The sequence below is a fragment of the Protopterus annectens genome, chromosome 13.part0 (genome assembly GCF_019279795.1).
Source record: "Protopterus annectens isolate FY-2018-M chromosome 13.part0, PAN1.0, whole genome shotgun sequence".
Taxonomy (NCBI): Eukaryota; Metazoa; Chordata; order Ceratodontiformes; family Protopteridae; genus Protopterus; species Protopterus annectens.
Window position 1 is genome coordinate 913,354,219 of NC_056747.1, and position 26,540 is coordinate 913,380,758.

The window sequence follows — 26,540 nt, forward strand, 5'->3', positions numbered from 1 at the left end:
TACGATGATCTACCATGTGTTTTGTAATAAAGCTGCTTATAGGTGCAATACTGCCTTTCAAAAATGCATTCTTTAACTGCTGCTCATATGGGGAATCATGTGTCTGGTCTTCAGGAACCTGCACTCCACAGTGGTTATTAAAACATTCTAACAGTCTGGCATAATATCTGTCAACAGTCTCACTTTCTTGTTGGATGCATTGATTAATGCAAGTCCAGTCTGCCCTATGCTTCCATTTCTCAGAGATTTGGTCTGTAAGACCTTTCACTCTGTTGTCTAACTCTGTGCTACTATGTGGGAGGGGCCTGAGCGCAATATCACGGGGATTCCAGTCGCCACTAATCATGTGCCAATCTGGTCCCACAATTTGTCTGACTACTTTTTCTACCTCTTCTCTGTTTAAATTATAACTCAGCCTCATTCCTTGCAAATCTTCTAAGAATTTTCTAAAATTAACTTTTGGATGGGGAATTCCCTCAGTGGCTTTCCAGATGTCTTCCGGAGTCCAGGGTCTATACACTAGAATAGTTGGGTCCTGACCTTCTTGCCCTGCCTGAGGATTAGGCACTTCTATAAGTGGGCATATTTCTTCTTCACTCATATATCATGAATTTCTACCCATTTGATATAGCTCAATGTCCCCTTTTGAATTTCCTGCCCGTGTTCGAGACCTGGTCTCGACGGGATCTTTAACAAACGGTGTTGCTTTTATAGTGTCTCTACTTACAGTGATAGCAGGATATCACAGGGGTGGACTAACTTGTTCACTTGCCTCATATTCTGGTAAAGGAGGCGGAGGGGCTGATGCTATTACTAAGTTATTATCCTCCTTATCTAAAAACATTGCTTTTGAATTGTTACTCTTTTGTTCCCTTCGGTTTACTTCCTCAATCCACCTGTGTGCCTGAGGAATTCCTAATTGACGTTGCTTCTTTACCCGACCTTTAGAATCGGTTTTAAGCTGTTTGACAAGTTTGACAAGCGAGGATTTCTCTAGTTTACCATCAAATTCATATTTATTAACCCATTTTGAATAGTATTTAATATTATCAGCACGCTGTGACTGCATGTATTTCGCGTCTTTGGTTAATGGTGGATTTTGGGACCCTTTTGTACAATTATTACCCATTTTATTCTACCCTTTTAATCATTACGTAACACTTTATTTTTACGTGGTACCACGGATATTTTTATAGTCTCTTCAGAATGACTGCCTACCTGCTCTGTTTCCCTGATCTATGATAAGACAGTAATCTTTCTGTCCCTGACTTATAAACAAATTGGTTGCAGCAAATTGTGAGTTTGTTAAGGACAGTCTTGTTTAAATTCAAGAGTAGAGGGGATGCATACAGAAGGGTTGAAAGAAGGTGAGAGCGAGCTATGTCAATTTTAGCTGGAGGGGTTAGGAAGGCTTTTATTCTGTAAAGTGACCCTAGTTTTTTATTGATGGTTTTGATAGTTTGGTTAACATGTAGGTCGAATTTTAGATTATTGTCTATGATGACAGCTAATAGTTTTGTAGAGGGGACAGGGGAGATTATTGTGCCATCATTTGAATTTATGGTAAAGGTGAAAGCGGTAGACCTACGTGTTGGTGAAAATAACAGCATTTTAGTTTTTTTTGGGATTTAGGATCAGATGACGTTCAGAAAGCCAGTTTTCTATTGTATTAAAGGTGGTTTGGGTAGCTGACCATAACTCTACTGGAAATGTGGCTGAGCAAATCAGAGTAGAGTCATCAGCATATTGGATACAGCTGACTTTTTGGATGACAGTATAAAAGTCGTTAATGAAGATGGAGAACAGCAAGGGCCCTAGTATAGAGCCTTGTGGTACTCCAAGAGTGTTAGGTAGAAGGTTAGAGAGTTTGTTCTGTCAGAGGACAGCTTGCTGTCGACCATTCAGGTAGGATTGAAACCATTGAAGGGCTCTAGTATCTAGACAGAATGTTTGCAGGGTGTGGATTAAAAGTTGGTGATCAACCATATCGAATGCCTTGGAAAGATCCAAGAAGAAGGCTGAGGATATATAATTATTGTTGCAATTATGGTTTATGGTGTTGGTAAAGGCTAGGAGGGCTGAAGTAGTGCTGTGATGAGGACGGAAGCCATGCTGAGTGTCTGCCATAAGGTGATTCTGGATTAGGTGGTGCATGAGTTGTCTATGAATACATTTTTCCATAATCTTTGCAAGTGGAGAGAGTATAGCTTTTGGCCTATAACTGGAGAATTCAGTAGAGCTGCCTCCTTTGTAAAGTGGGATTACATAGGATATTTTCCAGATGGTGGGAATTTTAGCTTCTACTATGGTTCGATTGATTAGTATTGAGACAGGGAAAGCAATAGCATTAGCTGATTTTTGTAGGTACTCGGCAGGGAGTTGATCAGCAGAAAGTGTAGTGGGTTTTAATTTTTTGATCAAGGTACGGATAAGTGAAGTGGCAACTGGTTGGAAGCTGAATGCGAGTAGATTTCTAGGGGTGCTACTTTCGGGACCAGGGGAGCTAGGAGGTAGTTGGCTAGCTAGAGCTTGAATTGTTTCAGTAAAGAATCGGTTAAAACTGTCAGAAACATCTTCAGGGGTTATATCAATAGTAGCAGCAGGGATTGGGGTTGAAGTTTGTCCAGGATGTAGTAGATTATTTAAACCTGCCCAAAACTTCTGAGGGTTATTTTGATTTACTATCTGTAAATTACAGTAGTATTGTTTTTTGTCTTGTAAAATAGATTTTTTGGTTTTGTTCCTGGATTGCCTGTATTTAATGTGATCTTGGGGGTCTTTAGAAGAATGCCATAAAGCCCATGCTTTGTTTCTAAGGGTAATTTTGAGTTTAGACTCTGTAGAAAGCCATGGCGCAGTTTTTGCCTTGGTTCTCTTTGAACGAACAGGTGCATGCAAATCAAGGATCTCAAGGAATTTGTTGTTAAAGTATGCTACTGCTTCCTCTAAGGAGAGGTGTTTTAGAATAGACCAATTACATGAGTTTAGTTCTTGTTGGAATTTGGCAGGGTCAAAGTTTTTATTGTTTCTAACCTTTCTGAGTAAGGGTTGTTGGGCATTAATGGCTTTGTGCTTAATTACATATGTGAGAAGGTGATCGCTTAGGCCATCAAGGAGGGTACCAGAGGTGTATAGTTGGGGGTGACTATTTAAATGAGTACCCAGTCAAGTATGCTTTCTTTTTGGTTGTTTTTACCTATCCTGGTAGGGGTGGATATAATTTGTGTAAATGCATGCAGGTTAATATGGGTGGTTGGGGATTCTGAGGAACAGGTGCCCCAGTCTATGTTAAAGTCTCCAAGTAGTAGGGTTTCTTGGGGGTAATGACATGATAGCCAGTGCAGGATATTTTCAAGTGTAGATATATTGTTACCTGGGGGAATGTACATATAGATGATATTAATGCATTTATTTTTATTAAGTTGCAATTTGGTGGCAAGAATCTCCGAGTTATTAATCTGAGGTGGTTGTATTACATCTATGGTGACATTCAACTCAGATTTATAGAGTACAGCTACCCCACCCCCCTTCCTCGAAGCATGATCCAACCTGTGCATGTTATACCCAGGTGGTAACACTTCATTGTCTTTAGTGTTAGGTTTTAACCAGGTTTCAGATAAACAGATAATCTCAGGGGAGTGGGCATCCAGAAGTGCATGCAATTCATGTACCTTGTTATTAATGCTTCTAATATTGAGATGACAGGCTAGGGGAGAGTTAGTTGGCCTATTAATTGTAGGTTTGTAGCTTAGATTGCAAGTAGAGGGGGTATGTGTATCTGAAGTGGGTGGGCCAGGGTTGGGGTGAATATCACCACCAAGTATTAGGTTGAGTCTATACTTGGTGATGAACTTCAGGAATTTGTTTATTAGTTTGTAGTAGTATTTGGATCTAGAGCTAATGTGCCTGGGGTTGAGATGTTGATACACTGAACAAGATGTTGGATAGGATCTGGTACTGTAAGCATGATTGAAGGTGGGAGTATTTACAGCTGGGGTGATAGTATGGCCTTTTGGGACCTGAAATCCCGTGAGAAACTAGTTTTCATACAAGGTAAGGAGGTATGGTGCGAACAAGAGGGGTAGTAAAGAGGAGTATGTCATTATCTGTGATTCAGCTAGTGAGTTAAGGAACTGTTTTACCTGGTGATGCAACACCAGAAGATAGAGTGGTGAGGTAAAGGTACTGGAAGGGGGATGGGAGAATGACAGATGAAAGCTAATAGGTGCTATTAAAATGTAGGTAGAAGAATGGGGGTGGGAGGAATTATCCCAGATGAAAGCAGATAGGATCTAGAAAGTGGGGGAGTGGCTATAGTACTATAAATTTAGAGGTACTGGGGGCGGGAGGTAATTGGGTGCAAGGAGGGGAGCGAAGAGAGCCCGAGCGTAGCGAGGGCGAATGAAGTGAGGCTATTGCAGTTTACAAGGTTTCCTAAGGTGTCCTAAAGCTATAAGGTAAGTATTATAGCTCTTAATGTAAGAGTCGATTTACTTAAGTTACAGGGGAAGGAGGCAAACACTCAAGTAGAAAAAAAGAGCCCTATGGCTGACCAAAATGGTGACCTGCTTAATTACACAGCACTTTAAGTGAAAGCTTAACAGATGCTTTGTGTGTGCATCCTACTCTGCTTAACTGCTGAGACAAACTGATTGCAGTCCTGTAGACACCATTTTCTAGGGAACTGTAGAGTTCAACTAGGAAAAGAGAAAAGCAGAGATTCTAGGGTAAGCATGAAGGCAACAACAGGCAGTTATTTTATAATAATACATTCAGAAAGGTTTGAGGGTGAGGGGGTAAAGTAACACACTTCAGAATGAACTAAGATTTATAGCTAAGAAACCTAAGCAAGAGAGCAATGCAGTAAATAAACACTTGCCAGATTTTAAATATATACCAGAAAAACTAAATCAATTGTACAACTGGAAAATTGCCAGTAAAATCACTTCAGGTATAGCTAGCCCAAGTTATTCAATTCATAAAAGCACTTCTTCAATGTGTGTGTGCAGTTTAAACATTAAAAACACATGCAGCAAGTAGGAGCTCTGATTATACACTTTCTCTAGGTACAGTTTCAGTTTAAACACAAATATTACCACATAAATTCAGTAAAGTCACTAGCTGCTTATAGAGCCTCTGAAAACAAAAATAGAGCAGTCTGTGCAGAATCAGAATTTAGCAGCAGGTCATTCAGTTACACAAAAATTCCATACAATGAAGAAACTTACTCTGAGTCACACCAGGTCAGCCAAGGGGGGAAGAGAAATGGAAATCCTAAGCACCTAGATTTGAAAATGATGCCTGTACTGAATTGTAGCAGTTTAACCTGTTTTGAGGAAAGAGGGGGTGGGGGAAAAGAGAAGGCAGTAGCAGTGGTTACAGGAAATACCCTGATTCACTCAAGACACCACACCAGATGTAAGTTGAATGTAAGGGCCTAATATCTGCACTCAGCGCTATGTTATTTGCACTCAGTACTTTAATTTTAATGTTACTTGCACTCAGCACTGTAATATCACTTATGTTTAGCAGGAAAGACAGACCCAACAGTATAAAATTTTGGGAACTTTTACAGGGGTTATTTGTTCAAATGTCAGGTTATTGCAGTTTACAAGGTTTCCTAAGGTGTCCTAAAGCTATAAGGTAAGTATTATAGCTCTTAATGTAAGAGTCAGTTTACTTAAGTTACAGGGGAAGAAGGCAAACACTCAAGTAGAAAAAAAGAGCCCTATGGCTGACCAAAATGGTGACCTGCTTAATTACACAGCACTGTAAGTGAAAGCTTAACAAATGCTTTGTATGTGCAACCTACTCTGCTTAAATGCTGAGACAAACTGATTGCAGCCCTGTAGACACCATTTTGTAGGGAACTGTAGAGTTCAATCTGCTTAAATGCTTTGACAAACTGATTGCAGTCCTGTAGACACCGTTTTGTAGGGAACTGTAGAGTTCAATCTGCTTAAATGCTGAGACAAACTGATTGCAGTCCTGTAGACATTCATGAACTCATGAACAGCCTGAGAGGCTCATTGACATTATATGTTAACCTTTAGAAATCCATTTATTGCACGTAATAAATGTATTAAGTATCACCCGTAAATGTAACTTTCACAGACTGCAGTCCTTGGATAATGTAGTTTTAGTTGTTTTTATTTAGCTCACTGAGGTAGTGATAGAACTGGCAACATCAAACTACCTGATCCACCTTCAATTTTTTAAAAGTAGATTAAAACCCTATACCCAGCATATTCAGTATCTCAAAAATGCACGGATATAGACCACTCATGTATGAGACCTGTTGTTAATGAGGGTGGGCATTTGCTCACAGACTGCTGGCACTTCTTCACTAGAGTCACCCATGATTTATTCTAAGTCCTTCTGTGTTTATGGTCATCCCACATGAGCTCAACCTACACTGGTTAGAGATCTTTTACTTGAATCGCACACCTTGGCAATGACATATATAAATATCTTTGTTCAATGAATGGAATTGGTACTGCACTACAATTATATCTATTCTGAAGGGGAATATTACTATTAGATATCTGGGCTGGCAATTAAAGCTGCCTGGCTTCCATTATTTTCCAACCTGGTTATGTTGTACTGGGAAAACACTCCATGTTCAGCTCAAAGTATACTACACATTGGAATTATCATGCATAGTTTTTAGATAAGACTTGTATATTCTGCACAGATAACAAGAATGATTTATTGCAATTTCTTAGAATTTTTGTAGTCAACAGCTGAATTTTTTAGGATTTGCACATCATTTTTCAGACCCACATACATTCACTGTCTAGATGTGGCTATTTCCAAAGGTCAGCAGGTTCCACTCTTAACATCTAACAAAAAACATCCTTTTCAAATTCCTATTTGCAGTTTGACAGTTGCCATCCATTTTACCAAAATAGAAATTTGGTTAAAGAGCAAATGGTTAGGCTGGCAGTGATGATTTCAGATGACACAGACTTGATAAGTGAAATGAACAAGATGAAGACATGTACAAGTAAAGGGCATATCCATTGGACCTTATTAATAGGGTTTACTCTGAAGTTATGTCCAACAGGGAAAACAACAAATATCTCCCTTTGCTTCGAATGGGTCCCAGTACTTCAAGCACATTGAGTAAGTGGCCTAATAGTTTGCCAAGTCCATGACACTCGGTCATAATACTAACAGCTTTGTTATTATACAAATCAGGAAGTGGGAGATGTTTTCCCATGATGATATTTAAGTCCCTTGGTAACAAAATAAATTTTATTTACAGTTGAGGGAAGTAATCTCATGGGGTTGTTTGATGAAAAAAATCACTTTAACATAAGTAAACATGAACTTGTGTGGGGCATCCACTTCCAGTCAGTACATTTGTATGGGAATGTCTTAACAGTTTGTGAGCATCCCCTATTAGATTGGTTAACTATTAGAACTGTATGACTTGTAAGTCATTTTATGTTTAAATTGAAAGCCATTTTTGTAAGATCAGGTAAGTCCAGCTCATAACTATATAATACAGTCATATCAATTCTTACAATTTTACACAGGTAATACTGAAAGTTCCATTAGGGAAAGGAATCCATGAGCATTTATATGACGTAATGCAAGACTTCAACTACCCCACCATTAACTGGAAAACTACTCATGTACCAATTCTTGTGCTCAACGTTTTCTGGAATTCATAAATTCCAATGCCTTGGATCAACTTATCCACATCTCCACCAGGGGCAGCAATATCCTAGACCTGGTCATTACCAACATGGGCAACCGGTGTTCGACACCAGAGGTCAATTCCTCGTTGGTCAGATCCGACCACAAGCTAATCACCCTAGACATCCACATCCCACCCCCACCCCCCATTAGGGAAACCACCGTAAAAAAATTCTCCAAAGCCAACTTCATGCTTCTTAAGACAGAAGTGGCAAACTTCACAACACCCATGCTGACAGACAATAGAGGTATGACTGCTGAATCCTATACAAATGCACTTTATAAGCACTTACACGAGTGCGTGGATCATGCAATCCCTAACAGAACCAAGATGCTATCCTCCAAAAAAAGGAAGCCAATCTGGTGATCCCCTGCCATAAACAAACTCTACAACAGAAGAAAGAAACTGTTGCAAAAAAGAGTAAAATCCCATGATTGGAGGAACTCCGTGGTCAGCCTCAGTAAGAAGCTGAGATCCCTCATAAAATCCTCCAAAGCTAGTTACAAAAACAAAATCACCACTGATTCTAAAGACAACCACAAAGCATTCTATAGCTATGTCAAGAATCTCAATGGCAACACTCAGATCTGCTCTGAGTTACAGCACAATGGCACTAAATATACAGAACCAACTGATATTACCAACATCCTAGCAGATAGGTTCAGTGCTAACTTTACCCCTCTCTCACCCCCTAAAGTGCCCATCTCTATACCGGAAGAATGCAAAGTTCCTGTAATCACAGCTGCACAGGTAAAAAACACTCTCCAAAGCCAAGAACATAGCATCCATGGGACCTGACAACATCCCAGGCTGCATTTTACATGAACTACAGAATGAACTGGCACCCCACCTAAGTACTATGTTCAATTATAGCCTCACCTCAGGCTTTGTGTCCACTGAATGGCACACAGCAACTGTTATCCCAGTCTACAAAGGGGAGCCACCACGGACCCTGGAAACTACCACCCCATTAGCCTGATGAGCCTGGTCTACAAGGCTATGGAACATATCATCATGGATCTTATAAACAATGATATTGGTAATCTCCAAACTCTGGACCCTACCCAGTTCGGATTTGTAAAAGGCAGATCATGTCTCCTAAACCTGATAGACTTCTTTGAAGCGGTCACCAAAGCTGTAGATGAGGGTAAGGTGGTTCACACAGCCTATCTAGTTCTCGCCAAGGCTTTCAACACCATCCCCCACTCTGGAATTATAGATAAACTCACTCAGTTAGGTATAAATCCCTATGTCACAAGTTGGGTTGCCAATTGGCTTACTGACAGAACCCACACTGTGAAAGTAGCAGACTCTAAATCCAACTTCAGACCAGTGACAAGTGGAGTACCACAGGGTTCAGTCCTAGGTCATCTCCTGTTTGGTATCTACTTCTCTGAAGTACAGGCTAACACAGAAGGTCTTTGGCTAACAAAGTTCACAGAAGACTGCAAACTAGGAGCCATAATCAAAACTCCTAACAATGTGGACATCCTACAAAAGGGCCTCACTGAGACAGATGCCTGGTGTCAAAGCCATGGCCTCAAGCTTAATGCCAAAAAGTGCATTGTCGTCCCTTTTGGTAAAAATTCTGTACCCATGAACTACCACATAGGTGGTAGTCTCCTTAACACCGAAAGTGTGATAAGAGACCTTGGGAGACAGGTAGACAGTAGTCCCTCCTTTGATAATCACATCGCCACAGTAGTCAGAAAATCCTTCTAAGTGGCACACCTCATCACAAAAGGTTTCTCATCCAGAAAAAAAGAGGTCATTGTTCCCCTCTACTCATCACTCATTAGACCCATTATAGAGTACAACGCTCCTTTTGGTATGTACCTCACAAGACATCTACAACAACTGGAAAGGCCACAGAAATACCTCACAAAGAGGATTACTGGCTTCAAACATATGCCCTACGCAGACCATCTCAAAAAACTCCAGCTTTACTCTGTCACATATCACCTACTCAGAGGCGATCTCTGCCTAACATACAAAGCTATGTCAAACCCAGAGCTGTTGGACATGCTCCACTTAAAGAAATCCCAGTCCCTCCGAGCTACACACTCTGGGGACCTAAACCTTCTCACCACAATAAACAGAACATGCTGGAGGAATATATTCCTGTCCCAGAGATTTCCCATACTCTGGAACAAACTACCTATCTGTATCAAACAAAGCTCCTCATTAGCACTCTTCAAGAAAAATCTTGATGATTGGATGGGAGATAGGAAATTGACCCTGGGGATCACTTCTGTGGCTCTGCTTGACAGGGGCACAGGAAAATAATTTTCTTGGGTGGCAAAAGCCAGGGTACCGTTTGGCTAGGCTTATATAGGCCCTAGGGCCAATAGCCTAGTACCTACCTAAGAACTTATAAACCTATGAACAGGTCAAAAAGTAATTTAAGTAAACAGAGTGGTCTTTGCTCCAGTTTTGACAGATTTGTCTTTATGTTACTTGAAAAAAATAGGAAAAATCCAAGGGGTGGTTCATGGAAAAAGATCCTGGAATATAATGAACTGCTTTAGCAAATCAAATTATAATAACAACATTTTGCTAATTTCTAATATTAAGGGCAGGAAAATTTGAAACTGTTTTATTTTTACATAACTATTTTATGTATTTTATACAGTTTTTACTGCCTTTGTTTATAAAAAGTTGTTAAAATTTACAAAGTCTCAGTTTCATCCTCATTTTTTTCTTTTTCTGGCAATTTAAATGTGCTAAATTCTGATGGTGATTGTCAGGTGATTTCCTTCCTGTTTGAACATGTCACATGTTAACACCATTATATAATGAATGACTGACATGAGGAATGTTTGCTCTGAAGAAGTCTGGTTAGAAAAGGGTGAAACTCACCAACTTGTTTAAAAAATGGAGTTCTTGGAGTCCAGGAGTTTGAGTTTGATCTTTTACAGGCTCGTTACCCCATAGAAAATTAGGTGGGACACAATACGTTTTGGAGATGGTAGCAGCTACATGGGTGTCAAATGAAATGTCATCATCTATAAGACTTCAAGTAGTTCACTATTTTATCAACTAAAGGCAAGGTCATTTGTACGGAACCATTCATGAGTAATGTTAAGTGACATTTTAAGGGAGGTATGGTATCAGCAGGGTTAAGGACAATGCTCCAGTTTTGTAGTCATCTGCATATCTGGTGAGCTAGACATTACAGTCAGGTTTGCCATCTGGGAAAAAAAAAATTCCAAAATGGGCCCCAAGTCAGAGAGCCCTGAGAGCCACCATTTGTGAAAGGGGATGATGAGAAGTTCTCCCGGTTCTTACCTGTTGTGTATAAAGTGAAGTCAGACATGAATCCTAGATATTATGGTGTCATTAACTTTGAATCACTGAATTTTGTATGCAAGAGTTTGCTATGGTTTAAGCATACAATATCTACCTTTAACAAAACTTTAGTGGCTTAATTCGAGGAGAAGGATGTTTCCCATTTCAACTCAAATAAGTTCAATAATGATGATAATTCTCTACATCTCCTTAAATTATATGCTTGTGAAGATTATTTATCAATAATTATTGAGGTCTGTGGATTGGGACCACAATAGCCTATTTCTAGATGCCAGGAGTGTAGCTAGTTTTTGAGACTCTATCAAATGCAGAAAGGGTTTATATTAGGCTATATTTGATAGTACAAATTAGGGTCTCTGGTATCTTATCTTGTGCTATGGAACTACTGTTTCTGGCCATACTGAAGGAAAAGGTGAGCTTTAGAGATGCAATGGATCATGTCACATTATGCTGACTGTAGAGGAAACCTAGATGGAGTTTGTTCTTGTGGACTGAAATTTTCCCCAGATGAGTATCATCTTCTTCTTTTGGATTTTCCCAGTTAGGGCCGCCACAGCAGATCACCTGTCCGCTCATGACTGCCAGTGAAGTTTTACGGTGTTGAGTTGCCAGCCCGGTGCCCAACCTTCCACGGTAGGCACACACATGCACGCACGCACTCATGCCTAGGGCCAATTTAGAGTATCCAATCCACCTACAGCATGTCTTTGGGTTGTGGGAGGAAACCAGAGCACCTGGAGGAAACCCACGCGACCATAGGGAGGACATGCAGACTCCACACAGATGGCACCCCAGCCGAGGATCGAACCAGAGAACCTCTTGCTGTGAGGCAGCAACGCACCACCGAGGCCGCCCTTTCCCCCAGATGAGTATATTATGGTATATATGAGTGTGCAAGCTATTGCTTTTAATTATATTTAAGAAAATACAAAGTGAACTGGATGACCAGGAAAAAGTAAAATTTTATTTATTTTTTTTTTTTATTGAGTGCTTTCGCAAATTTTTAACTATGACTTCTTCAGAATAAAATCAAATTAGGTGTGTGTAAAAAATAAATAAATAAATAAAATTTTTCTTTTTCCTGGTCATCCAGTTCACTTTGTATTTTCTTAGTTTTGCACCTTTTGGTTTTTAGTTTTATTTATTTATTTATTTTGCTTTTGTTTACTCGGTTTGTCCAACTAGGTTCAGTCAAAAACTCATATTCAGTGGAGGCCCAGGGAGAAAAGTTCCCATATACTACAGTTAGTAATATACATGAACAGATATTAAGTAATATACATTACCAATTGCACACTCATTTGATAATGAAATTACATTCATATGAAATAAAAGCAAACCATTACAGTATAAAAGATACTGATGGATTAGTAGGTGCTCAACATTGAGCATTTGAAGAGGTACATTAGTGAATTTGTCATGTAGATAACAGATCATGTGATTAGTGCTTAGGAATTCAAAGAAATGGAGGTGAGGGAAGGAATTAGGTAGGCAGAAAATGTTAATATTGGATTTAAGAGGTGGAGTATAAAGCAGGTTCATTGGCAATTATATATATATGGCTACCATAAAGGTTATATTAGAAGTGCAGGAGTGGGGGATGAGCAGTATCACAAAACTATGTATATGGCTGAGAGATACTAGAAAAACTATTAAGGTATTGGTCAATACAAGTTATGGGGCATAGGATTCTGACTGAAAAGAAATTATGAATGATGAGATGCCAAGCTGGAGGTTACAGTGGTAGTTATCCTGGAGATGTACAGGAGCAGATCCATTGATTTGATAGGTGAAGTTTTAGTTCTGTTTTAAATGAGTTTGCATTCAGAATGAATTTCAGAGGTAGTAGGATGTGATTCCAATTCAGCTACACTGTTTCAATACAGAGAGTCACCTGCAGTATTAGATAATTTGGTTATCATGATTTTTCTCTAGAGCATAAAGTTATGTTGGGGGAGTAGCATTCTGTTACATTGTTAAGGGCTGGATAATTTTCTAGTTTATAGAGAAGTCTTTATTGTAGTTAGCTGAGAGAGAGAGCTAGGTAATGTGGTAGTTCTAACCAGTTTAATTCTCTAAGGGCTAACCAGTGGTGTTCTATTCTTATAGTTTACTGAATATCTGTATATTTTATTATAGCATTTCTCAAGTCTGAACAATTGTGAGACTTGAAGGTTAGTGAAGATTGGGGCAGGAGAAAAGAGAGATGGCAGTAAGAAAGCAGAATCCATATGTCTTTTGGCTATGTCAGTGAGATAGCTTTTTGATGATTTTCTAACTATGTGAGATACATATTCAGACGTGTTGCAGTTTTCTAGCTCCTGAGGCTGACCTGATCCCCATACTGAGACCTCACTCCTTGTACTGGCATCAGGTAGCCAGACACATGCCCCCTCCATCCTTCCTCTTCAATGGATAAGCAAAAAAACAAATCCGGTTGTTGGTGCCTGGTGTTCTTGAAATGAAGGAACTAAATAGCTAAGCAGATCCCATTTCTGGATTCCACTTCTACCCCTCCTCAGCTGAGGGACAATTCAAACAAAAAGTCCACAGTCAGTTATCTTGGGTTCCTGAAATGCAGGATACAATCAGGTCCCATTTCTGTACCCTGCCCTGATCCTTCTTCCTCAGCTGAAAAAAAACACAGTTGCTACAGTATACATCATATATGGAGTGCTACAATGATTAAGTTTTATTTAAAAAATACAGATCTTTTTTTTTGTTTTGTTTTAAACTGTAGAAACAGCTTGCTACAAATATTGCAAGCAGTTGTTATGGTTTAGACCCCACAGGCAGTATTACAGTGCTCAGTTTTGACAACTGCAATGGCAGCTTTTAAAAGCCAATATGTATTAAAGTACAATCGGGATTGTCTGATCACACCTTCTAACATTTTGTGCACAGGTCAGTTGCAGCCTTTGCCCCACCCTAGCTATGCTACTGTACATGGCAGTTGAATTTCAACTGGTCATCTATGATTACACCCAGTAATTTTATGTGGTTTACTTGTTTTGCCATGTTGTCGGCAGAGATAATAGACAACAGTGTTGTTTTGACAGAGATGTGCTTGGGGTAAAGAGCAGTAATTTAGTTTTTTGAGGGGTTTAGTAGTAGTTGTAAATTATTCAGCCATGTTTCACTCAATAAGAAAGATTGTTGTGTAAGGTCTTGGAGTTCAGTGAGAGATTTGGCAGAGCAGATTAATGTTGAGTCAGTGGAGTATTAAACCAAGATAGTATTCTTTGTAACAGTGTAGAGGCCATCAACGAATATGTTGAAAAGTATGGGGCCTAATATAGATCATTGTGGGATACCAATACTTACTGGAGGGTAGCCTAATGGTTAAGGTGTTTGCCTTACAAACACAAGGTGCAGGGTTTGAGTCACACAAGGGATAATTGGCTAGGCTTAAAATGGCTCGCAAGGGCAGTTAGCTTAGTACTAACCTATGAACCTATGAATGTGGAGAAATAATTTTTCTATTCACTGCTTGTGCTCTGTTTGACAGGTAGCTGTGGAACCATCACAGTGAAGAGTTGGCGATCCCTAATGATGTGAGTTTATGTAAGAGCTTCTGGTGGAAAACATATCAAAAGCTTTTGATAAGTCTAGGAAGGTGTTGGAGACTAGGCTTCCAGTATTTCTTTTGGTGCTGACAGTTTTAACAAAATTCAGCAAATCAGGAGTAGTGCTGTGATGAGGAAGGAAGCTGTGTTGAGCTGAAGATAGAAGCTGGTTATCTCTTAGTTGACAAGTTGTATATGAATACATTTTTCTAATATTTTTGATAGGGCAGATAAGGTGGCAATTGTCCTATAGTTTGAAGATCTGCACTGATTCCACCCTTTTGCAGTGGAATAATGAATGATTTTTCATCAATGAGAGGACTTTATTTTCAGATATGGATCAATTTATCAAAATTGAAACTGGAATAGCCTCAGCTGCTATTGTAAGATATTTATCAGGATGATTATCAGGGGCAGTTGTAGCAGGCTTTAATTTTTTGATGGTATCTGTGGGAACTGGTTGAAAGGAAAAGTATTAAAGGAGGTTGTTTGACTGAGCAGGGATATCAAGAGCTTGATTAGTCACCTGGTTGTTTAATTACTTATATTCTGTATAAAGTGGTTATTGAATTGGTTGGCTATGGTATTGTTTTGATTCTCTGTGTTTGGTGTTGGTTGTGTAGCTTGTCCTGGGTTAAAGAGTTTATTGATTGAGGACCAGAACAGTTTTGCATTATTAATCTGTATGTTTTGACTGGTTGAGTAATAGGCTTTTTTATCTTTGGTGATAAGTTCTTTTGTTATATGTCTTGGTTGTCTATATGCTAGCAAAGTGGGAACTGTTACCTAGACAGAATAAGACAGCATATGGCAGTGTTTTAGCAGTCACAGTGTAAAGTAGTAGGCCTTTTTTTCCTGGTAATGTGCTACATAGGACTTTCCAGATGTTTTTTTACATGCAAAAAACTGGCACACTGTACTTACTTACCATCCTATTGGTGAAGGTTAAAAACAGACTGTAACTGGAGCACTATAAGGCTGGCCTGCAGCCTTATGATATCTTTAAGATACAGCTGGAGCAGGAAATGTAGTAGCGGTTTGAGAAAATTTATTAATTCATTCTTGCTTTCTTTATCTCATGCCTGAGTTATCCTTTTCAGGGTCATGGAGAAGATGGAACATACAGGACACAGAGATACACAGACAACACACACAGACCCACACAAAGACCCCCCCCACACACACACACACACACACACACACACACACAGACTCACACACACACACACACACACACACACACACACACACACACACACACACACACTTAAACTTGTTTATATACCACATACACATCTACGGGCAATTTAATGGCCACCAATTCACTTAACTGCATGTCTTCATGTCTTTCGGATGTGGGTCTGGTTAGAAAGTGGTACAGTGGGCCAAAGGAGGGGGCTGTAAATGGTGGGGGAAATGTCAAGATGTGTTAAAGTTTTGTGGATGGAAGGAGGACTGCGTACATAATTATGGCTTAAATGTAATTTATTAGTAAGAGCAGAATGTATTTTTGCAGGACACAGAACAATATTCACGATGATCTGAGATATACAGGTAGAAACAGATGAAGGGAATTGCAGAGATGAGAATAATAAAAACTTGGCTGTTACACCTGGTCTGCGTTCAACAGTGAGAGCATCGAATGATACTTTTGGAATCAAAGCAGCTTGTTTTTGTTCCATATCCTTAGATTAACTTTCACCACTCAGAACCTTAAGCTGTCAGTTACTTGGTTCATGCTAGAAATGAAAGGCTACTTTGACAAGCATTTCTTGTTGTTTAAACTTGCACTGATGAAGCTAATGCATAAATTAGAGTTTAGAAAAGCTATCTTCCCATCATCATATCAGTAAAGTAGTTAGACTTTGCATTCTGTGATATGATTGAATAATTAAACTTTGAACAGTTTTTCATAGTTATACTAAGCTGTACACTGTGGAAAATTACAAATGATGCCTATTTTTGTCTATGACAGAAAGCAACACCTGCAGATATATCTTTGGTCCATTCCAAAACATATATGATTGTTGTCATAAAAACTGAAAGATATATCAGAATTCTTGTTACTGTAACAGTTAATACACAAATGTGCAGTTAAAAATATGTTTTACTTCAAAAATCTCTCTTTAAATACTTTGCAAAAAAGTTAAAAGGGTAATAAAGAGCCTCATTTTAAATGCAACCAATAAAAAGTGTCAGAATTAATTATAGTGAATGAAAGTGCAAGCTCAGTACTAATTAGATCATCATGTGAAATGCTGTCCTGGGCTGGGTGCCTGTAAATCATTCAACTCTGCTGGTAAAGACTGGATTTGTCCAGACCACAGGTACATGCTTATATATGTGTGTGTGTGTGTGTGTGTGTGTGTGTGTGTGTGTGTGTGTGTGTGTGTGTGTGTGTGTGTGTGTGTGTGTGTGTGTGTGTGTGTGCGTGCGTACATATGAGAGTGTACATATCTTGTATGTGCATGTTTATGTGCATAAACACTGTATGTCTGTCTGTGTCTGTATCTGTGTGCGCGTGTGTTTGCTATATCTGTCAGAAAGGTGGTATAACAGCACTATTTTTCTGATGCAGAGTATGACTGGTACAACCTGTCTGTCATTGGCTAACATGTGATGAAGTAACAGGTATCTGATCTCTTAAACACTCTGTTCATGTATATCCTTTTGAGTAAGCAGATGGGTAAGCGGATGACACAAAAGTTGTGATAATCATTATTTCTGTTTAGCCTGCTGCAGGTTGGAGTATAGGAGAATGTGTGTGTGTGTGTGTGTGTGTGTGTGTGTGTGTGTGTGTGTGTGTGTGTGTGTGCGCACGCGCGTGTCTGGTGCTAGTCCGATCCACATTGAGGAATCTGAACAGAATTCAATATCCATTCACAGACCACCATTCAGAATGTTAACTTAGTAGCTAAGATTTCTTTACCACAATTACAGGGTCTGGCATCCATTCATCACTTATAATTAATGTCTTTATGGAGTTTGCATGCTCATCCCAACGCCTACGCAAGGCAGTTGCCAAAGTGAAGGACAAGGTGAACATGGAGTTTGGTGAGGCCATAAGGAATGACATTTTGATAACCCAAAATAGGTTAAGAAGTTCTGAATCATCATCTGATGACTTTGGAGGGTGGGACAGAAACAAAAACAAAAAAAACCTACCATCTCTTCAGTGCCACTCAGTATTTAGCTGCTATGCCTTTGACACTCAAGAATCTCTACATGACATCCAGGAAATATATCCCACTGGCTCACATGCACAACTAATGACAGAGACTTTCTGGAGCTTCAAAGTGCAAGCTATAACAAATGCATGGCTTCCACAGTATTTTTTCTGTGTCCACGATTTGCATTGCACATTTTTTAAAGTGCTGTGATTGATATAGATTCCAATGTATTTTTCAGTGATTCAGTTATTGCACAGAAGAACTTTGCTTCTGTGGTAACTACTGGATATCAATTCAAAGTAAACTTTGCTTCTGCAGTTCACAGAGCTGATATTTATTCCATTCTAAGTGCTGAGATTTTGGATTACACAGTGTGTGTGTGTGTGTGTGTGTGTGTGTGTGTGTGTGTGTGTGTGTGTGTGTGTGTGTGTCTGTGAATACTTCCTGCATTCCTGAGTAGTCATGGTGTAAAGGAAGGAATTGATTGCAGTGAATAGAAGCATCATCAGAACGGCCATGTTTCCTTGTTTCCTTGTTTTGCTGACTTGCTGACAGTCTGCTTGGGCAGCATAAAGTGTACGCATTTCATATTAAAGTACTCATTATGAATTGATTTTTATTTACTCATTTTTTGCAGGCACATGGGTATTCAGTGCATTCTGTTGGACTACAACAGTTTGTCTAGTGCTTAATGCAAATGAGCAGCTAATGAGTAGTACTGCAGGGTTTGATTCCATCAGCCTTCATATGTCACTTCACAAAATGCTCCTGGGCTGCCCCAGCAAATGGACACTTGTGTCCAGCCAATTGTCCAAAGCTGTTAGGAAATACTTTGCACATTTGTTTTGAATGTGAGTATGATTCCCATCACAGCTCTTATAGATTAATGAATTGCCAGAAGCATTTTCAATAAATGTGAGTTTCAAAGGATAGGAAGTTTACTGTTGCTCATGTTGTCTGTTTTCAATGTGTGTTTTTTTTGTTTGTTTTGTTTTGTTCTGTTCATCAAGTGGCTATTTTATTCATCAAGGGGTTTCAAGTGTTTTGTTGTAAATATTTAAAGTCTTGTATTAAATCCAAATCTTTCTGATCATTGTAAAAGTAAAGAAGAAAATAGTGTGCAGACTGACAGGCCTGAACAGTGTTTATGGTAAGTGGGGAGAGGCAGACAAGTTATGCGATACTGGTATGGCTGCAGGAGGTGACCTGATACATTATCCAGCCTAGTGCCCCATTTGACCGTGATCCAGCTCTGGAGAGAACACTGCCTAGGCTACTCTCAGCAAGAGTGTTGAAATGCTGACTACATCTAAGAATGTTTTTGATACGTAGAAGGACTATTTTGAGGAACCATTAAACACAGCTGGCATTTTCTCCTTTGAGAAAGTAAAGCCAAAAGGTATATTGTTGGGCCATGCAGTAGTTTTTGTTGCTGGACAACCATATATTGTTAACAGGACTCCCCCCCCCCCCCCCACACACACACACACACACACACGGTCCTGGAAATTTCCAGCTATTTCTATCATTTTAAAACCAAATAAGTAACATTATATTTCTCCTTATATAGACCAATGTTGGTGTTAAATCATGATTACAAACTTGTTATGACTATTTTGACTAGTTGTCTCACTTGGTGCATCTCCTCTTTTATCCATTTGGATCAATCAGGTTTTACTCCAACAGAAGACAGTTGATAACTTAGTAAAGGCAACATTGCTTGTGGAGAATGTCTGTTTATTGGTTAACACTTTATTGTTTACCAGTTTAGATGGTGAGAAGGCATTTGACAGGATTAATTGGATATTTTCAACTACTGTTATAGAACATTTGGGCTTTCCTCCGCAGTTTATAGAACTGATCCAACAGTTTCTATAACTGCTCAACAGCAGAGGTTAAGCTTGGGGCTAGGCTTTCTTTTTCCATTAATCTTACTAGAGTTTCAAGGAATGGGTGCCTGTTATCTACCCCCTCCCCACTTTTTGCCATTAATCTTGAGCCTTTGGCTATAAAATGAAGCCCTCCCCATTGGGGGGATACTTGTATTTAGGTTCTTTGGTCTTTATATGCTTCTGATTTATTTGTTTATTTGATAAATCCAATAAAGGGCCTTCCTCTCCATAAGCAGTTCCTTCTTAAGTTTGTCAAGATTTCTGGCTAAATGATTAATGTGCTAAAGACTGAAATTGTCTTAATTAACCATTCCCCCTTGTTTAATTTGCAGTCAGAATATTTGTCCTTAATGTACAGGAATCAAATGACATATCCTTTGATCATCATTCCTGATTCTGTCCACTTCTCATTGGCTTGTACCTATAAAGCACTGGTAGAGAAGATTAATAGACTGTTGCCAAAGGGAAGAGGCTATGTTTAGATTTGCCTCAGAGAGTTCAGGCAGTTGTTATGCTTTTCTTTCCATTATTGATGTACTTATCACAGGGATCACCAGTGGCATACTCAGGAAACGCCTCTTCAGTAACTTCAGGAAATGGAGTCTTAATTTTACTTGGGCCAGTGATAAACACAGAATAGAATGGAAGATACTATCACCACCAAACTCTATTTGAATTCTAGGTATCCCAAGTATGGAAATGTATACTAGAACTGCTAAAAGTAAATATCTGAATTACTCCTACTTGTCAAGCTGCCCACTGAAAGGTGCTGCTTATCCTGAAGTTAGACAGTTTTAGGTAATTATACTTGATTACAGATGATAAAAGTGTTGCTTATAAGAAGGTGTCCTTGAAGGTGATCTAGAACTGGTAAATACTATGAAGTAGGCCCAACAGTTCACACATAGTAGAAAATGGTTGCCTGAGTAAATCCTTATTGCATAAAATAATTGCTGGTCTTTTTTCTAAGCAGCATGTAAAGAGAAACTGCAGTTATGTAATGGGCTGCACCTCTGGCATCAAATGATTGAAGGAGGTAAAATTCCCAATGGGATTCCTTTAAAAACTGCTGTTGGTTGACTTACCTGAATAAGGTCCTTTATTAATCTTTGACAAGTGAGCTTGGTAGGAAGAAATTCTTTTTAGCAGATAAGACCTCTTGCTGTCCTCTCCTTAAGTGATTTGCTAACATTAGGTCTTCTGATCCCCCCCCCCCCACACACACACACACACGGTCCTGGAAATTTCCAGCTATTTCTATCATTTTAAAACCAAATAAGTAACATTATATTTCTCCTTATATAGACCAATGTTGGTGTTAAATCATGATTACAAACTTGTTATGACTATTTTGACTAGTTGTCTCACTTGGTGCATCTCCTCTTTTATCCATTTGGATCAATCAGGTTTTACTCCAACAGAAGACAGTTGATAACTTAGTAAAGGCAACATTGCTTGTGGAGAATGTCTGTTTATTGGTTAACACTTTATTGTTTACCAGTTTAGATGGTGAGAAGGCATTTGACAGGATTAATTGGATATTTTCAACTACTGTTATAGAACATTTGGGCTTTCCTCCCCAGTTTATAGAACTGATCCAACAGTTTCTATAACTGCTCAACAGCAGAGGTTAAGCTTGGGGCTAGGCTTTCTTTTTCCATTAATCTTACTAGAGTTTCAAGGAATGGGTGCCTGTTATCTACCCCCTCCCCACTTTTTGCCATTAATCTTGAGCCTTTGGCTATAAAATGAAGCCCTCCCATTGGGGATACTTGTATTTAGGTTCTTTGGTCTTTATATGCTTCTGATTTATTTGTTTATTTGATAAATCCAATAAAGGGCCTTCCTCTCCATAAGCAGTTCCTTCTTAAGTTTGTCAAGATTTCTGGCTAAATGATTAATGTGCTAAAGACTGAAATTGTCTTAATTAACCATTCCCCCTTGTTTAATTTGCAGTCAGAATATTTGTCCTTAATGTACAGGAATCAAATGACATATCCTTTGATCATCATTCCTGATTCTGTCCACTTCTCATTGGCTTGTACCTATAAAGCACTGGTAGAGAAGATTAATAGACTGTTGCCAAAGGAAGAGGCTATGTTTAGATTTGCCTCAGAGAGTTCAGGCAGTTGTTATGCTTTTCTTTCCATTATTGATGTACTTATCACAGGGATCACCAGTGGCATACTCAGGAAACGTCTTCAGTAACTTCAGGAAATGGAGTCTTAATTTTACTTGGGCCAGTGATAAACACAGAATAGAATGGAAGATACTATCACCACCAAACTCTATTTGAATTCTAGGTATCCCAAGTATGGAAATGTATACTAGAACTGCTAAAAGTAAATATCTGAATTACTCCTACTTGTCAAGCTGCCCACTGAAAGGTGCTGCTTATCCTGAAGTTAGACAGTTTTAGGTAATTATACTTGATTACAGATGATAAAAGTGTTGCTTATAAGAAGGTGTCCTTGAAGGTGATCTAGAACTGGTAAATACTATGAAGTAGGCCCAACAGTTCACACATAGTAGAAAATGGTTGCCTGAGTAAATCCTTATTGCATAAAATAATTGCTGGTCTTTTTTCTAAGCAGCATGTAAAGAGAAACTGCAGTTATGTAATGGGCTGCACCTCTGGCATCAAATGATTGAAGGAGGTAAAATTCCCAATGGGATTCCTTTAAAAACTGCTGTTGGTTGACTTACCTGAATAAGGTCCTTTATTAATCTTTGACAAGTGAGCTTGGTAGGAAGAAATTCTTTTTAGCAGATAAGACCTCTTGCTGTCCTCTCCTTAAGTGATTTGCTAACATTAGGTCTTCTGATCCCCCCCCCCACACACACACACACACACGGTCCTGGAAATTTCCAGCTATTTCTATCATTTTAAAACCAAATAAGTAACATTATATTTCTCCTTATATAGACCAATGTTGGTGTTAAATCATGATTACAAACTTGTTATGACTATTTTGACTAGTTGTCTCACTTGGTGCATCTCCTCTTTATCCATTTGGATCAATCAGGTTTTACTCCAACAGAAGACAGTTGATAACTTAGTAAAGGCAACATTGCTTGTGGAGAATGTCTGTTTATTGGTTAACACTTTATTGTTTACCAGTTTAGATGGTGAGAAGGCATTTGACAGGATTAATTGGATATTTTCAACTACTGTTATAGAACATTTGGGCTTTCCTCCCCAGTTTATAGAACTGATCCAACAGTTTCTATAACTGCTCAACAGCAGAGGTTAAGCTTGGGGCTAGGCTTTCTTTTTCCATTAATCTTACTAGAGTTTCAAGGAATGGGTGCCTGTTATCTACCCCCTCCCCACTTTTTGCCATTAATCTTGAGCCTTTGGCTATAAAATGAAGCCCTCCCCATTGGGGGGATACTTGTATTTAGGTTCTTTGGTCTTTATATGCTTCTGATTTATTTGTTTATTTGATAAATCCAATAAAGGGCCTTCCTCTCCATAAGCAGTTCCTTCTTAAGTTTGTCAAGATTTCTGGCTAAATGATTAATGTGCTAAAGACTGAAATTGTCTTAATTAACCATTCCCCCTTGTTTAATTTGCAGTCAGAATATTTGTCCTTAATGTACAGGAATCAAATGACATATCCTTTGATCATCATTCCTGATTCTGTCCACTTCTCATTGGCTTGTACCTATAAAGCACTGGTAGAGAAGATTAATAGACTGTTGCCAAAGGGAAGAGGCTATGTTTAGATTTGCCTCAGAGAGTTCAGGCAGTTGTTATGCTTTTCTTTCCATTATTGATGTACTTATCACAGGGATCACCAGTGGCATACTCAGGAAACGTCTTCAGTAACTTCAGGAAATGGAGTCTTAATTTTACTTGGGCCAGTGATAAACACAGAATAGAATGGAAGATACTATCACCACCAAACTCTATTTGAATTCTAGGTATCCCAAGTATGGAAATGTATACTAGAACTGCTAAAAGTAAATATCTGAATTACTCCTACTTGTCAAGCTGCCCACTGAAAGGTGCTGCTTATCCTGAAGTTAGACAGTTTTAGGTAATTATACTTGATTACAGATGATAAAAGTGTTGCTTATAAGAAGGTGTCCTTGAAGGTGATCTAGAACTGGTAAATACTATGAAGTAGGCCCAACAGTTCACACATAGTAGAAAATGGTTGCCTGAGTAAATCCTTATTGCATAAAATAATTGCTGGTCTTTTTTCTAAGCAGCATGTAAAGAGAAACTGCAGTTATGTAATGGGCTGCACCTCTGGCATCAAATGATTGAAGGAGGTAAAATTCCCAATGGGATTCCTTTAAAAACTGCTGTTGGTTGACTTACCTGAATAAGGTCCTTTATTAATCTTTGACAAGTGAGCTTGGTAGGAAGAAATTCTTTTTAGCAGATAAGACCTCTTGCTGTCCTCTCCTTAAGTGATTTGCTAACATTAGGTCTTCTGATCCTTTTGTAAAAATGCCTGTAAGTTTATTGTATATGATTTTAATAAGACATGGGCAGCTTGAACTGGACAAACTTAAGAGATAATTGGAGAGGGAGTTGGTTTTAACTCTAACTAAAGAGTAGGGGTTGGAATTAATACTGTACTCTGGAAATGCTACCTATTCAAAAAATGTCAAAGTTTTGGCTGGCAGTGCCTAGTTAAATATTTTTATACCTACTCTAGGTTGGCAAGGACATTTCTTTCTGTGTCAGTTCACTGTTGGAGTTGCAATGGGGGTTGGGACTTTGGGGGGATTGGCTTCATATCTTCTGGAATTATTTAATGCTGGTTGTATTTAAGGCAGATTTACAGTCTTTTCTGAACAAATTCTGGAATGGTAATATAAAGCTGAATCTACTTCATTTTCGATTAGGATGGTGAGGTAATTACCTTAGAAAAGGTAGGGAGAGGGGGTGTTGTCTGTTTTGTTGGTGGCATTACCAAAGATAAAAGCAAGCCTCTTCTCTTCAAATAAAAGATTTGCATGCACTCTTGGAGGATCTGTGACTATCTAAAATGAAATAAGCCTGGATCACAACACTATTAAAGATTTTGGGTTGATATGGGGCAGAGCTCAATTAAATTAATGGATGCAATTATTGTTTTTTTTTTTTTTATCATTTGTGATTTGTGGGCTAAAGTATTGCTTAAAAGTAACAAACAGGCTAATACACTCAAGTGTACCAGCCTTTGATAGCAATTTAGTCTAAAACAAAGCATTTACTGCATTTTTTTCTGTCTGTTTGCAAAAAAAAAAACAAAAAAATATTTCTCCTTTCCTAAACTTTCCTAGCTAGTTGTTCCAGTGATCAGATTTTGCTGATCCCTGGGCTTTGTATTTGGTTTCTGTGTTCCTCCATTTTCTTGTGTGGCCAGAGGTAGTTTCTTTACTCACCAGTGGGAGTGGGGAGTACTGAGCTGCTTGTTTGTCCTCAGAGGAGTGGTTAGAAGCAGCAACTAGTAATTTGTCGGCCATTTTGGGTCATTTCCTGTTTTTTCCAGCCCCCTGCTATAAAGCACGCTTTGGCAGGCTTTTCTGGCATTAGAGAACTAGGCATAGCTCCTCGTGGTCACCTGCAGAGTCCCTAAGCCAGCAGAGAGCAGAAAAAGCAACTTTCTTGATCATAAGTATTTTTTAAACTTTTTAGTTTGCATTTTTCGATCTTTTGAGCTTTTCGACTACTGTTTGTGCCTATATTACTGTTTTATTACCTTATTTTCCTGTTTTTGTGAGCTTATATTGTTGATTGCACTTGTGGGCTAAAGTATTGCTTAAAAGTAACAAACAGGCTAATACACTCAAGTGTACCAGCCTTTGATAGCAATTTAGTCGAAAACAAAGCATTTACTGCATTTTCTTCTGTCTGTTTGCAAAAAACAAAAAAAAAAAATATTTCTCCTTTCCTAAACTTTCCTAGCTAGTTGTTCCAGTGATCAGATTTTGCTGATCCCTGGGCTTTGTATTTGGTTTCTGTGTTCCTCCATTTTCTTGTGTGGCCAGAGGTAGTTTCTTTACTCACCAGTGGGAGTGGGGAGTACTGAGCTGCTTGTTTGTCCTCAGAGGAGCGGTTAGAAGCAGCAACTAGTAATTCGTCGGCCATTTTGGGTCATTTCCTGTTTTTTCCAGCCCCCTGCTAAAAACCATGCTTTGGCAGGCTTTTCTGGCATTAGAGAACTAGGCATAGCTCCTCGTGGTCCCCTGCAGAGTTCCTAAGCCAGCAGAGAGCAGAAAAAGCAACTTTCTTGATCATAAGTATTTTTTAAACTTTTTAGTTTGCATTTTTCGATCTTTTGAGCTTTTCGACTACTGTTTGTGCCTATATTACTGTTTTATTACCTTATTTTCCTGTTTTTGTGAGCTTATATTGTTGATTGCACTTGTGGGCTAAAGTATTGCTTAAAAGTAACAAACAGGCTAATACACTCAAGTGTACCAGCCTTTGATAGCAATTTAGTCGAAAACAAAGCATTTACTGCATTTTTTCTGTCTGTTTGCAAAAACAAACAAAAAAAAAAAATATTTCTCCTTTCCTAAACTTTCCTAGCTAGTTGTTCCAGTGGTCAGATTTTGCTGATCCCTGGGCTTTGTATTTGGTTTCTGTGTTCCTCCATTTTCTTGTGTGGCCAGAGGTAGTTTCTTTACTCCCCAGTGGGAGTGGGGAGTACTGAGCTGCTTGTTTGTCCTCAGAGGAGTGGTTAGAAGCAGCAACTAGTAATTTGTCGGCCATTTTGGGTCATTTCCTGTTTTTTCCAGCCCCCTGCTATAAAGCACACTTTGGCAGGCTTTTCTGGCATTAGAGAACTAGGCATAGCTCCTCGTGGTCCCCTGCAGAGTTCCTAAGCCAGCAGAGAGCAGAAAAGCAACTTTCTTGATCATAAGTATTTTTAAACTTTTTAGTTTGCATTTT